The sequence below is a fragment of the Pinus tabuliformis genome, chromosome J (assembly GCF_031772625.1).
Source record: "Pinus tabuliformis cultivar Carrire ecotype Pingquan chromosome J, CPIR1, whole genome shotgun sequence".
In the NCBI taxonomy this organism is placed as follows: Eukaryota; Viridiplantae; Streptophyta; class Pinopsida; order Pinales; family Pinaceae; genus Pinus; species Pinus tabuliformis.
The window spans coordinates 37,266,783-37,281,766 of record NC_142295.1 but is presented as its reverse complement, the minus strand read 5'-3'; the positions used below and the strand labels follow the sequence as shown (position 1 = coordinate 37,281,766).

The window sequence follows — 14,984 nt, the reverse complement described above, 5'->3', positions numbered from 1 at the left end:
TTGTTTTAATAAAATATAAAATATATATATATATATATATTGATTAGGTGTTTCATTAAACTATTTTCGATATAAAATTACTGGTTCAATTCCATGTGACGATAAAAATAAACAGAACTTAATAAACAGAGATTGTAATTTCTTGTAAATATACACATATAAACAGAACTGACAAGTTCGTTGGTGTATACACTTTCTCGACCATTTAAAACTTATTTTAAATGTTTTCAAATCCCTGCTGTTGATCTTGATCTCGCTTTCGAGCTCCTCCACGGTATAGCATGGATCCCAAAAGGATAATCTACTAAAGAAAAGAATAGAAAAATCCACGTAAAAAACAATGTGAAATAATGAGTAGTCTACTATTACGTTTCTGTATGCAAACGCCGAAACGATGATTGAAGAGGGGAACAAATTCCATGGATTCATAACCCTCGCGAGACCATTCAACGCATCGTCCAAAGACGGTGAGAAGGAAATGTAAATTTGGGATTTGAGAAGACTATTTGTTTGCTATCAGATTTCACTTCCTTTAAGTTTGCTTGTCAAAACCTTTATTTATGTATTATCTTGGTGTGTATGTTATATATATATCTATATATATAAACAAACTCCATTGCTATTTCAAAAAAAAAAATCTCGATGCTAGTATTACGTTTCTGTATGCAAACGCCGAAACGATGAGTGAAGAAGGGAGAAAATTCCATGGATTCATACCATTCAACGCATCGTCCAAAGACGGTGAGAAGGAAATGTAAATTTGGGATCTGCGAGGAGTATTTGTTTGCTATCAGATTTCACTTCCTTTTGAGTTTGCTCGTCAAAGCCAACTCTGACAGAACATCTATGTGATTTTTAAAAAACCTTTATTTCTGAATTATTTTAGTGTGTATTTTATATATATATATATATATATAAACAAATTCCATTGCTATTCCAAAACATATTAAAATCTCAACCTCCTTTAAAAAAAAACACAATAGAGATTCCATATTTTTGGGTTAATTTTTAATTTTGAACTTACAAATTTGGACAAATTAAAGAATTTCAAATGCTAGCGTTGTGAAAGAAATCTTATTTCATGCTAACATCGATATGCCATAAAGATTGGTCATCTCAAAAAATATCGAAAAATATACGTTAAGAATACCTTGTACGTTTATCAAAAAACAAAATAAAAAGGCATTGTAGATTTATCACGAAAACAAAATAAAAAACCTTAAAAATTCTCAGATTGTATTTAAAAAACTCTTTGCATGACTATTAACAAAAGAAATTTGACACAAATTTGTCTTTACTTAAATTAACTCAAAAAAGTTATTGTATCATTTTAAGCTTTATTATTAAAATTGGATAACTCTCTACTCCAACACTTAATTATTTAGGAATTTTGCTATCTCCAAGGAGCCTTAAAGAACCAATAACACCTCTTTGAATAAGTATTTGTCATAGCATTCGACTCCCTCAACATGTGTTTGGTCTCAAATCATTCCAACTTGCTTCACTCTTGATTTCCTAAAGGATATGGTAAAGACGAGGACCGTCAATTCTACTCACGTTGCACATCCACTAGACCATTAGTTTGGAGTTCCCACGTTGTTGTAAGTTCTTGACCCAAAATAATTTGCCACATACATTTGGAGTTCCCAAGTTGTTGTAAGTTCTTGACCCCAAAATAGTTTGCCACATAAAAAAGAGCCCACAAAGCTCAGAGCTCTGCCTTAGTGTTAGTGCCAATGCCTTGACAAAATTGAATATGTTTGACAAGATATCTCTTAAGATAAAGAATTGCATTGTCCCTTGCAAATTGGATTTCCTTGTCTAGCCCCATCAAAGTATCCCCAAGCCATTTCTTTCTTCACTTGAGACATAATAGGAATCCTAGTTTTCTTTTTTCTTAGATCCACTTTATGGGCATAAATTACAGATTCTATAACAACCATTACCACTTCAAAAAAAATAGTTGTCTTAAAAAATAGCCATGTTTCTATCCCACTAGATAGTATAAACCCAAGGAACTGAGAGAGCTAGAAAGAATTGAACCCTTCTCTCTGAAATCCAATCTTTAATGTATTATGCAAGTGAAATCTTGTCCCAAAGAGTGGAGGATGGGGCATACTTAGATACAACAAATGACCAGATCTTTCAAGCAAAGAGACAAAAATAGGTCGTTAACTGATTCTTCTTCTTCCAATCTGCACAGAGATCATCGACAATGACCAATCCAACCTATTTTTAGTCCATTGCCCCATGTAAGCAACTTGTTGGAGAGAGCTAACCAAATTACCAACTTGCATTTCAACGGGCCTTCACTCTTCCATAAGACACTACACCTCCACACTGCTTTACCACTAAAATTGGTTATTAAGTATAATTTTTGTTTGTTTGTTTGTCAAGTTGTATGTGATCCTCTAGGCTTGACCTATGGCTTGAGAAATCATGACCAAGGCGCATCTAATCCGTCAAAGTCACTCGAGAATCGCACTCTGCCTAGGCCACACCAGCCCTAAGCTGAATAGTTTTTTTAGCATGTCTCCTCCCCCTAGCACATGCACAACCACCCTCGTGAGCTTTATAAAAATTAAAAATATAAATATGATGATGATTATTATTATTATTATTTGTCGGTAAAAAAAACTGCATTATATTATCATAACTTCAGGAACAAAATACATCATTACCAGATCATCAAAATACATCATTGTTTCCGCACAAGGCTAAGTATCAGGCTTAAGAGCTCACATGAGTCCTGCTCTGACAAATATTAAGCCCGTGAAGAGGCCATGACAACATGTGTCATTGGTTATTTCTGATACAAAAGAAGCACAAAAAGAGAATTTTCCAGGAATACACATTACGGGGTTGGGTTGGGGGGAAATGGTGGTGGGGCAGCAAAGAACGCAACCCACTCATGCATGTGGTAGTCAATGTGTTCCACCCGAGTTTCCAAAGCATGGAGGTGGTCATTTATGCGTCAGAGCTGCTTCCAAAGGCCGTGTATGGAGTCCAAGAGCTCGTTATGCATGTGTTAGAGGCCATTGATGTAGGCCACCAATTCATTCTGGTCATCATATCATTGTTCCCTCAAAGTTTCCATACTCAGATGGAGATTGTTCAATTGTGCCACTATGGAGTCCAATGTGACCGGAGCCTTAACGTGGCCCGGGAAGCGACCTGGGGACATGGCTACATCGACATCAAAATGGAAAATCTCAGTCAACTTTGAGCTCGAGCTGGGCACTCCCTGCTGCGGACGATCTTCCATGCAGTGGCTAGCTCCCCCTCTGTGAGCGCGTCCTCTCTATCTCGGCATACAGCCTGTGCCTCCACCACCATTTGCACCACCGCAGGGATGAGTCTAGTTGTCCCGTACAACCCACCACACATGATAGATATGAACCAAATACAAAAACACATTGCTTACCGCATTGACGTCAGGGAACCCTAAACAGCTGGTGCCATTCTCGTATCCCTCTCCACTATTTATCGACGAACAGGGGGCTCATCACCAGTCTTTGAAGTGGACGAGCTGTTCGAAGGATTAGACTAAGACCCAAATTCTCCACAACACTGCCTCTCTAGAGGAGCAAGCCCTACCCAGAGATAGAACCAAAGTGAGGAAGTGGAAACGAATGCACGACACCCACACTCTCCAACCCCAGAACAATATCCCTCATCGCGCCTGCTAGTCCATATCTCCCCCGGATCCCATGACCAAATTGACTGCAGGTTCCAATCCCCCACACATCTGCCTGCTCTGAGCTCGTCCTGAACTATCACCCCAAGCCATAGCCTGAGCCAGGATGAAAATACCCCACTACTCTGTCTCACCCAGAACTCCCTCCTCATCACCTAACAACTGCAAATGGCCACCCACCTACCTACGCTACACATTATGTAATGCTCGCGAGAGTCCGGACCAGGTCCCAATGACCCTTTAAGGCACTCGTTCTGCGTTTGGAGACCCAACTGGATCCACACTCCAACAGACCGCCACTTGTCCCGTAGCTTGGTCACCCCCATTGGGGACTTCTAAATCTTTGTGTATCAACTCTTGGAGAGACTACATTTCCCCGAGGTCCACATCAGCTTTGGTTCGAATGTCTGACCATGCCACCCTAAAATATTTATGCATAGGGTTTGCACAACGGTTGGCCAACCAGTCTGCTACTATATTACCTTCCCAAAGTACATGGCTAGTGTTGAAGTACTCGAACTAGGTTAAGGTGCGCTAAATGCGAGAAAGTTGAGATTCCAATCTCTAGCTTTTGATGACTTTCTAGGGGGGGGAGAGTTGTTGATGATCCTCTGAACCATGTCTAAAGAGGCGCGAGTCCCCCACTATTTTGATCCTTCTGTAGCGTAGGTGGGAGGCCAAGTTCATGCCCACATCCAATCCTGTTAGTTCAACCACATTGTTTGTTGAGAGACCACAAAAGCTAGAATAAGCTTCCCTTAGGGAGTCAAAAAAGTCTCAAATGATGCCTCCGAAGCTCGCCACATGGAGATTACCCTTGGAAGTTCTGTCGAAGTTAATCTAAAGGTAGCCATTCAAGGGAGGGAGAAATGAAGAGAGGGATCGGGTAGCGGGAGATCGTAGGGTAGGCGTGTTGGGATAAATATTGTCAAACGAGAGGTTCATATGGGATAAGATCTGGGCTTTGAGGAGGGTCTGGGTCCCAGTCATCAAGTGACCATTTGTTAGAAAGGATGGATTCCCGAATGTTGGATGTCGTCAGGCTCCATATGTGCGCATTAGAAGGCATTTGTCCACTGAACAGGTCCCGATTCCTCTCCTTCCAGGTGTTCCACAAAAGTAGTCCCAATGTGAGACACCACACATGGTTCACCACCAGATTGGAGAACCAGTTAATTGGCCAATTGTCAAGGAGTTCTCGGATGTCTTCAGGGTGACGAGCTATTGGGCCAAAGAGATCGGAAGCTTGATTCCAAACTTCGCATGTTATGGGGCAACCCCCAAAGAGATGAATGGATTCTTCCGCTTGCTTGCATAGGGGGCACATCGACGGGCCAACAAATCCTCGTTTCTGAAGTCTATCCCAGGTTAATATCCGCTTGTGACCCACTAGCCAGAGGAAGTGAGCAACCTTGGGCCACAAATTGCTTCTCCAAATATGCCGCCAAAAGAGGTGATCCAATTGTGTGCAGCCATTAGCCCAGATGAGATAGGCTTCTTTTACTAAAAAGGTTCCCAATGTAGAGTGGCCCCATCTACGTTTGTCCACCTCCTAGGTTATGTGGACCCGTCGTTGTGAGAGATGAATCCCCAGACGTTCATTGTCCCCTGTGAGATCACTCTCGACCAGTTTGTACCGGACTTCCATCTCCGCCATTTGTGATCATCAACACCTTCGATCCAGTAGTCCACCACTCGAAGGGTAGGGATTGAGTGGACAAGGGGCATGAGGTTAGAGAGAGATTGTTCTTGATCAAGTCGAGGGAGTTGTTGCCAGGAGTCCTTCCAGAAGAGGGATGATTGCCCATTTCTTACTTCCCAACAGAAGTTATCTCGAACTAGATCGTTATTGTTATTAGCCCAGTTCCATATTGCAGATCCAGTGCTTGGAAGAGGTTCACGAAGGAGGGCTTCCTACGATTTCCCTTGCCCATATTTATGAGACCAAATTTCCTTCCAAAGCTCTCTCCTCCCTTGAAGCTACCTCCACCAGAGCTTTGCTCTAAGGGTGTCGCTTAAGACAGTCGGGTCTCGTAAACTAAGCCCTCCCATGGCCTTGGGGAGACAAATTTTATGCCAAGCTACTAACGGCCATTTCTGGTCCATGGATATGCCACTCCAAAGGAATCTCCTGAACGTGGTGGATAATTATGCATAGATACTTTTAGGAGCAAGGAGGGCAGATAGTTGATATAACAACATAGCTTGCAATACTGATTTCATAAGGGTGGCCCTTCCAGCCAGGTTAAGCACATGGAAGGTCTAGGTCGTTAACTTCTTAGAGAGCTTAGTGCAGAGGTCTTTCTAGGGGGAAATGCGAAGGGGGTTAAATATGAGGGGGACCCCCAAATATTTTTAAGGGAGAGATCTGATTGCAAAACCCATGGCACAGGCTAGACAGGATTGGATTGGTCGGGGAGTGTGAAAGAAATAAATACTCAACTTATCCTTGTTTAGTAGCATACCAGAAGCATCTTGGAAGTCCACGAGAATATTGTTCAGTTGGGCTGCTTCTCTGATAGTCGCTTTCTTGAATAAGAGGTTGTTGTCCACGAACTACGGGTGTGTCATATAGACATTGATGCCATGTATGTGAATGCCTCTTAATAGGTTATGTTGTTTTGTTGCCTTGATCATCCTTCCTAGCCCTTCTGCTGCAATGATGAAGAGGAAGGGGGATATAGGGTCCCGTTGACGAATTCCACGAGACGGTATGAAGGTTGCCGAGGGGGAGCCATTAATCAAGATAGAGAAGAACAGGGTGAAAATTAGGGATCTGATCCAATGGATCCAACCATCTTCAAATCCAAAGGCCTTGAGAAGTGCCAGTAGATAGTCCCAATTCAGCCGATCATAGTCTTTTGACAGATCCAGTTTGAGAAACAAGCCTTTTTTTTCATGGGATTTCATAAAATGTATGGTCTCATGTGTCAAGACAATGCCATCAAGGATTTGGCGACCTTCTACAAAACTCGATTGTTCCTGGCTGATGATGTGGTGGAGAATGGGCTTCAAATGTCTGACCAAGATCGTAGAGAGGATTTTGTAGATGACATTGCAAAGGGCGATGGGTCTGAAGTCACTGGGGGCTAGGGCGTCTTGGGATTTGGGGGTGAGGGTGAGGAAGGTGGCGTTCAATCTCAATGAGATACGTCGAAGGCAATGAGAGTCCTCCACAAAATCTCATATCTCTTGACTTAGGAAAGGCCAACCTACTTTGAAAAATTCAGCAGTGAATCCATCCAGGACTGGGGATTTATTGGTTGACAAGGCTTTAAGCACTTCTTCCACCTCGGCGAGCATGATAGGGTTGAGTGAGGCTTCATTTTGAGTAGGGGTGACTAGGGTCGGGATATGATGCATGACCGTCTGAATTGGTTTGGACCTGTCATAGCCTTCATCTTGCAATAAGGTAGAAAAATAGGCTCTGAGTTCCTTTTCTATATCTTCTTTCCATTCGTAGTGTCTGCCTAAAGACCCTTGAAGTTGGGTGATGTGAGTTCATTGGCGATGGTTGATCATGGACATGTGGAAAAACTTAGTGTTGTGCTCTCCCTCGGGAAGCCAATGGATTCGTGATTTCTGGGGCCATAGGATCTCTTCTTGGGCTTTCCTTTCCTCTATTTCTCAGATTAGAAGCCCCTCTACATCAGCCAATTCTGGGGAGTGGCCATCCCTTATGATTTTCCTCTTCACGTCTTTCAGGCGAGCTTCCAGTTTGTGCTTCTCCTAAAAAATGTTCCCAAACTCTTCCCGGTTCCAGGTTTTGATTTTGAGCTTCAGTGCCTGGAGTTTCTTTTGGAAGGATTGCATCTTGTTGCCTGGGGGGTTACCCATAGTGGTCCACTAGGGTTCTAGTTTCTCCAGAAAGCGGGGATGTCGTGACAAGAATCTTTCAAAGCAGAATGGCTTTCGCCAAGGAGCAGCCGCAGAAGTAATATCTAGACTGACCGGTCAGTGATTTGAGCTGAGGGATGAAAGGATCTTTGTTTCTACATTTGGATCTTGAAGGATAAAGTGCTCAAATAGGAGGAAGCGATCCATTCGACTACCCATCTAATCCTGGCCTCCTCATTGATTGTTCGATGTGTTGAGTCCATGCTTTGGGAGAATATCCACCAAATGTATCTCTTCAATAACATCGTTAAACTCTGAGGAAGAAGGGTTCAGCCTCGTAACACCTCCTCTCTTTTCATCCATATTTCAGATCAGGTTGAAGCCCCCTCCTAAGATCCAATCCTCCTTTTCCCAAGAGCTTCTCAATCCACGCAGCTGAGAGAGAAATAAGCCTTTCTCGTGAGGGTTGGAGGGGCCATAAACCACTGTAAGGCTCATCCAGTTTTATGTTCCTACCAGTCTGAAGGTCACCGAAAGGGAGAATCAGGATCCAACCCAATCACTAAACACATCCTCGTCAGGGTCCCAATGAATAGCTAGACCTCCCGCGATCCCGATCGCGTCTATAGACATGACTTGACTATTCTTTCAGCATCTCTGACTATTCTCAATGAGTTTCCTATCATTCATTTTGGTTTCTTGTAACAGGACTATTATGGGATTATTTTTAACAATCTTATCCTTTAGGGATCTGATCTTACTTAGGCTTTTGAGGCCCCTCGTGTTCCAAGAGATGATCTTCATGAAAAAGGTGGGGCGATCTGGGAAAGTAATCCATCAATTGTCCCATCTTCCTTGAATTCAACAACAATTCCCCAACTTCGCGGATCAGATCTTTGGTCGATTTCCTTCCCTTCTTGCCTTTCTCCGAACTTCTGGACTCAACAATGGTGATGGCTAGAGGGTTATTGTCTTTCCCTGTACCCCATAGATCTGGATACAGTTTACCTGATCTAGCTGCCCATTGGGAGTAGAGATGGCCAAAGTGAAATATCTGGCTTCCTCGTATATCTTTGGCATTTCATTTAATCCAGACTTTGAATATCTCCAACATTTTCTACTCTTCCGCACCTAATCAGCTATTCTTCTCCTCTACTTCATGGATATTTCTTGTGCGGGTAAGGATGTCTTTAACCCTTCGAGCATCCTCTGGGTGTTCTGGCATCTTCCGCTTGGTTGTGATATTTTCACCTAGGGAGAGGGGTTGCTTGTCTACTTCCATGGACTGGGAGATCTCCTTAGAGGAGGAGGATATCTCCTCCCTCATTTTCTCTTGATCAAGATCCAGGGTTGCTAGGGTGGCAAAAGGGTTATTGGGACTGGGAATTGTCGAGGGTTTCAGGACCTTGGTGGATGTTAACGGTTGAGCCTGCTGGACCTCATCAGACATTGGGTGCGGTTGTAATGGTTCTTGGGGGGGTGGTTCGGGAGTGGAAGACGTCCTCAAAATTGTTGGAACCTGTTATCACAAAATCAAGCACTGGAAGGCTGCTGACCAGATAGACTCTGTGTAACTATTTCAAACCAGACTTTTGACTAAGGCTTAGCCTCCTTAGCCTGAGAGGGCTCTCTCAAAAGGTTATAGATTTTGAATATTGATAAGATGGCTAACTCTTGTAAGGTGAATTTAACAAACATGCTGGTTGGACAGACATTACAAAGGCTTCCATTGGGCTCATGGAGTCAATCATATTACAGTAAACCGTAAAACTACTCATTCATAGAAGTCAGGGCATGTAATGTTTAAACACTCAAAATACCTCTCCTAGAAACCTCAACTTACAAATACACACAGGAAGTCAGAGCAACAATGTGAATTCTGAGTGATTGTGTATTTATACAGCTGTAAAACATAAAGGATAAAACAAACCACATATATCTTGAGCATCTGAAACAATGTATGAATCCTGAGAAGAAAAAGCAGTCATTTGTATTACTGAGAACAAGTTTTTACATAAGCCAAAATAAACTCTGTTTCTCAAAAATATCCAACCCCAATTACATCCAAGTCTGATCCATATATAGGAATACATTCTTAACCACCTAGAGCGAGCTCGAAGGCTGCTATTAACTACTCCTATCTACTGCTTAACTAATTCATTAATTACATAAGTGCTGAACTGTAATTACAAAAGGTCCTAATTTATTCAAAACTCAAATCTGTCCTCCTCGTAGCATGGTTACTTTTTGATTCTTGACACCTGTATACTTTCTGTTTTGGCCGAGATATGTTGGAGGAGAATGCAATGAACAAGATGGCTTTGGATACTGGCTGCGTAGATGGTTCATTAATCAACAAGATAGGTGCCCTGTTTTCCCGGTCCTTGTCTTCCACCACTCTTCGGAATTCAAGCTGCATGTCTCCAACTCTTTTTAATACCCCAACAATGACGAGCATCACCATATTCCCAAATGTGCTGGCAGCTTCGTTGATGGACAGGTGCCTCTCTGTCAAAATTCCCGCTTGTATACCAAACTGCCTGTCTGCGCTAAAAACACTACCTACAGCAGTTTCGTAGCGCGCTACGAAACTGCTGTATTGTTTAAACAACTTACCTTTTTGGATTTGCCGAAGCAACTGTAATTATGTCTCTGTTTGATCCAAGCTCAATATCTGGAAGTGATCTTCCAATGTATCAACAGTTATGATCTGCCTGGAGCTGGAAGCCTGACTGCACGAAAGTGAACCATCTTCAACACTGATAAATGAGCCTATATCTATCTCCACATTCAGGGTATTTTCATTTTTAAACCCACCCGAGCCAACATAATCATGAGTTATCAATGAAATCTCTTTCTGTGTTCACAAGTTTCTCAATAATAGGCTGACCAAAGCTCTTCATTTGCTCCAAAATACCGTTGCTCATAAGGAAAGTCAGGAAAACAATATTCTGCTACTACTGAGCGTTCCCTTATAGATTCATCCTTTATAATAGGCAAAATCTTTGTCTTCTATTTTGTATTGTTTGTATTGTCGACTTCACCTATGTTTACGTTGAACCCGGACGAAACCCTGTCATCATCTTCAGAATTCTGGACATGACTTATTTTGAGCCTCTGAGTTCGTTTCAATCTACGAGAAGTGATTGAGACAGAAACCGACATAGATCCCAGAAGGTTATGCTCTTCAACGCACACAATAACATCATCGCACAAATCCACTACATAACGTATGAAATTGCAAGAAACCTGTTTCCTTGATGACTACCTTGATGCTAATAGAAAACAATTATGCGCCGCTTCAAAAGACCAACATACAAACCTGGTTCGAATTTGTCTTCCTTCATTTGCGCATGAACAAAATGATCTATAACACCCATCTCCTTCAATATTCCACTCATCGTTCGCTTGTCCCCATAGAAGCCAATTGTCGGCAAAGATTGTTAATTCAAGGAGTTGAAACTGATTCCATTACAGGGACGAAGAATTAGGTACAATTCCGTTACAGAGACGAAGAACCTGCTCTTCTGGAAGATTAACCTTCTCTACAAAGCTCAAATCATGCTTGTTAGATACAATTTTCATAACTTGAAAAAGAGAGACCTCCGAATCCTTGCTGTAATCAAGACAATCGTATTTTGGGCAAATGATCTCAACATTATGTCCCAATTCTTGAACTGCACGAGAAAGACTTGTAACCACATCTGCCAGTCTTCCAACCTTTGCAACAGGTGCCATTTCCATTTCTATTGTCATACAATCCACCATGTTCATCGCCTCTTTCAGAGAAACAAAATCCATCATATATGCATCTAGTGGCACTTTAACAGTTGCCTTCACATGGGAACCATTATCTGCCGGGATCATTCGCTGTGGTGGAAGAACACCAAGTCGATGAGTCCATCGATTGAAAGAGCACCGAAACCATACTTCAGATTTACCATTCAAAACTGTATTAGATGGGTTGTAAAAGACTGTAACAGAATTCCCAGCTTCAACTTTACTAGGTTCGGTGTAGAATATATGCTTTTGTGACTGTCGAAATAATGTCATTGTTTTCTCCTTCCTTTCTGCTTTTAAAAGTTCCAATTTCTCAGCCTTTTTGTGAACAGCTTCCTCTCCTACATGAACTTTGAGGCTTCGAGATTCAGAATTGATAACAAGCATACACGCAGGAGCTTGAGAGCATGCCACCTGTAAAATACATCCACCGCAGAGCTATTTTGCATGACAGTTGCTATGGATTAGGACAAATCCCCAATCTCGTAGCGCGCTACGAAACCACCTAAACATGTAGCGCTGCGAAACCGCTAAAAGGATTCATGTGCTTATTTGCAGACATTTAGCATTGAAATTTTGTCAGTGATAACAGAACCCTTCTTCATCTTGATGTTGAGTGGCAAATTTGGCTTCCTCCACCATAGTCAGGGGGCAATCTTTGAATAAATGGCCATACTCATGGAATCTTCGACACTTGAAAGGGACATGTTCATAATTGAGAGGCTGGATCCAAGTGGTATCATGATAGATTAATTCTATTGACTCTGGCAGTGGTTGCAAGATGTTCATATGCACACAGATCTGGGAAAAGGTTGCATGGCGACGCATTTTAGTAACCTCTGACATTTTGACAAATTGTCCAATGGAGTTGTTGATGCCTTCCAGGATGTCCTGCTCCCAAAAGTCATCTGGTAGTGAGTACAGGCGCACCTAGACTAGAGCTGCTATGAATTCTTCCTTATCAGGGTTATAGCATTACTCCCAGTACCTAATGAACAACCCCGCACTACCCATAAAATATGGCCCATTTTCGAAGATGCGTTGTTTATCCTCTAGATTTGCAAAGATGACTGTGAAGAACCATTTTGCTCAGATTCGGAGCTCAATTTGCTCTCGCGATGCCCATTTGTTTTGGATCCACATGAAGATGTCTTACTTCTTGGGCCAGATGCCTAGAAATTTGCATATCATAGCATGATCTTTCATATACTAGCGGCCTTGCTCCATGCAGTTGTTAGGGATTACAAACTTAGGGATGGTTGTTGCTCGTGGCAGACATCATTTTTTCCCTTCTCTCGCTTGCCACTGCGCTCCCATGGTAGGTGTTTCTTTTGCACCTTGTGAAGCAGTAGCCTTTGTCGGGTTTGTTTGTCCTTGAATGAACGGGGTACAATTCACTGCGTCCCTAAAGCACTGTGGCCCCTCACCCCGAGGCGGGGGGCCATTCATGGTCTCATCTCTTGGCTGCCAATACGATCTCACAGAACCGCTGGCCGGCAACTGGTTCAGAGCGCAGATCCAACCCGTCAGGGGATCTGATTCGTCAGGAGGACACACGGTCAGTTGTATGCAAAAACCCTAACAAAGCAGAAAATCCCTTGTTTGGAGTGATCATCCAAACTCCCATGATTATTATTATTATTATTATTATTATTTAATTATATTTTATCGATAATCTTTTAAAATAGTTTTTTATAATATAATAAATAAATTAATATTGTTTTTTTAATAATTTTATTAATTAATCAAACTTTATAATTATATTATAAACATATAACTTTAAACGTTTATAAGTGAGTCCAACATCATATCTAAAGATTTAATGAGGATAGAATTTCAAATATTTCCCAGTCTAGATCCATCTAAACTTTGGATCTACCAAGTGCGGAAAGGGATCAATTCTCTTTTCACTCTAAAAGAGGTTTGCATCTCGAGATATTTGATGAGGATAGAATTTCAAATATTTCCGGGCTTGGTAGATCCATAATTTAGATGGATTTAGGTTGGTTTTATTATTAATTATAATGAATTATAATTATAATTATTAATTTTATAATTTATATTTTTATAACTTTTATTTTTAGTTTTATGTAATTTGATCCAGTCAAAATGTTTAAAGGACATTACAACATCTCTACATGCTAAGCTCGAGAGTGTCTCTCTAGGAAATTACTTTTAACCTTTTATTATTTTTTAATTGAGCCCATTTGTAAATGCTCACAAACATTTACACTACTAAAACATCTCTCCATAACTTTTTGCTTTTATATTTAATTTCAAAAATGTTATAAAATCAAATAAAATTAAAATATTTATAAAATAGTTTGATTTTGAGATGAGTTAAGGTTTTTGGGCAAGTGGTATTCATAAGACATAGTATTGGCCCGTGGTATTAATAAGCCATTTGTAATAAAACCTATTTACTAGTTAATAATATAGATGGTAAAATGGGGTGAATATCCATTGTTAAAAATCTTATTATATTGTATTTTTATTGGAAATATTAAGTTTTAATTTAAAAAATATTATAAAATTAAATTAAAATAATATATTTATAATTTTTTTTTTACTTTGAAATGAGTTATGGTTTTTGGGTATGTAATATTGATAAGACATGGTATTAGGCATTATATTGTAAGAAAATTTATTTAAAAGTTCGTAATATCCATGAAACTTGTTCTATTGTAAATATTACATTTTTATGTATGTTAATTTATAAATACTATTTATATGTTGTATATTTTAATGTGATAGATATATTATGATTTTCTTTCTAAAAAATTATTTGTAATTTTATTAATAAAAACAAAATTACACTATAAAAAAATTTGAATTTAAAAAATATTTAAAATATTTATAAATAAATTTTATTATATATTTTATATATAGAGTGTGATGATTTTAATAAGTTTAGTGATTTTAGTGTTTAATAATAAATATGATTATTATTATTTAATTATATTATATCATATCGATAATCTTTTAAAATAAGTTTTTATAATATAATAAATAAATAAATATTATTTATTTAATAATTTTATTAATTAATCCAATTTTATAAATATATTATAAACCTATAATATTAAATGTTTATAAGTGAGTCCAATATCATATCTAGAGATTTTATGAGGATATAATTTCAAATATTTATAAGTGGGTTCTAAGAGGGTCTAATTTAAAATATTTATAAATGAGTTTTAATATTATATTATATATATAGAGTCAGTGATTTTAAAGAATTTTTTTAAGTATTTAAGTGGAATTTTTAAAAATAGTTTTGAGGGTTATTTTAGTGATGGAGTTTTCACTGTTAAAATATTTTTGTTATTGAAAGGTTATAGATTTAATTTTCTTCAAATTTTTTGGGTTAGGATCTACTATTGAGTTGACAATTTTTTTTGGTGGATCTACTTCATATAAATATTCCCTAGATGTAGTGATCACCAAAATAAATAAGACGTAATATCAATTATACTTGAAAAAAAAATAAAGAATAATTATATGATAAAATATGTAAAATATTTTTAAAAAATTAATAATTTTAAAATCAATTTGATATTTATTTACAAAATAAAAATATAAAAATATTATGATAATATACAAATATCAATATAATTAAAATATATTTTCTTCAATTTGGGTGGTGGAAGTTGGGACGTTCGAGGAGGGG

The 14,984-nt window shown here is 39.2% G+C and overlaps 1 pseudogene; it reads right to left on the bottom strand.

Annotated features, from left to right (window-relative positions):
* Positions 1–11,005: 11,005 nt before the first annotated feature.
* Positions 11,006–11,701, bottom strand: LOC149225323 (soluble starch synthase 3, chloroplastic/amyloplastic pseudogene; annotated as a pseudogene).
* Positions 11,702–14,984: the final 3,283 nt, after the last annotated feature.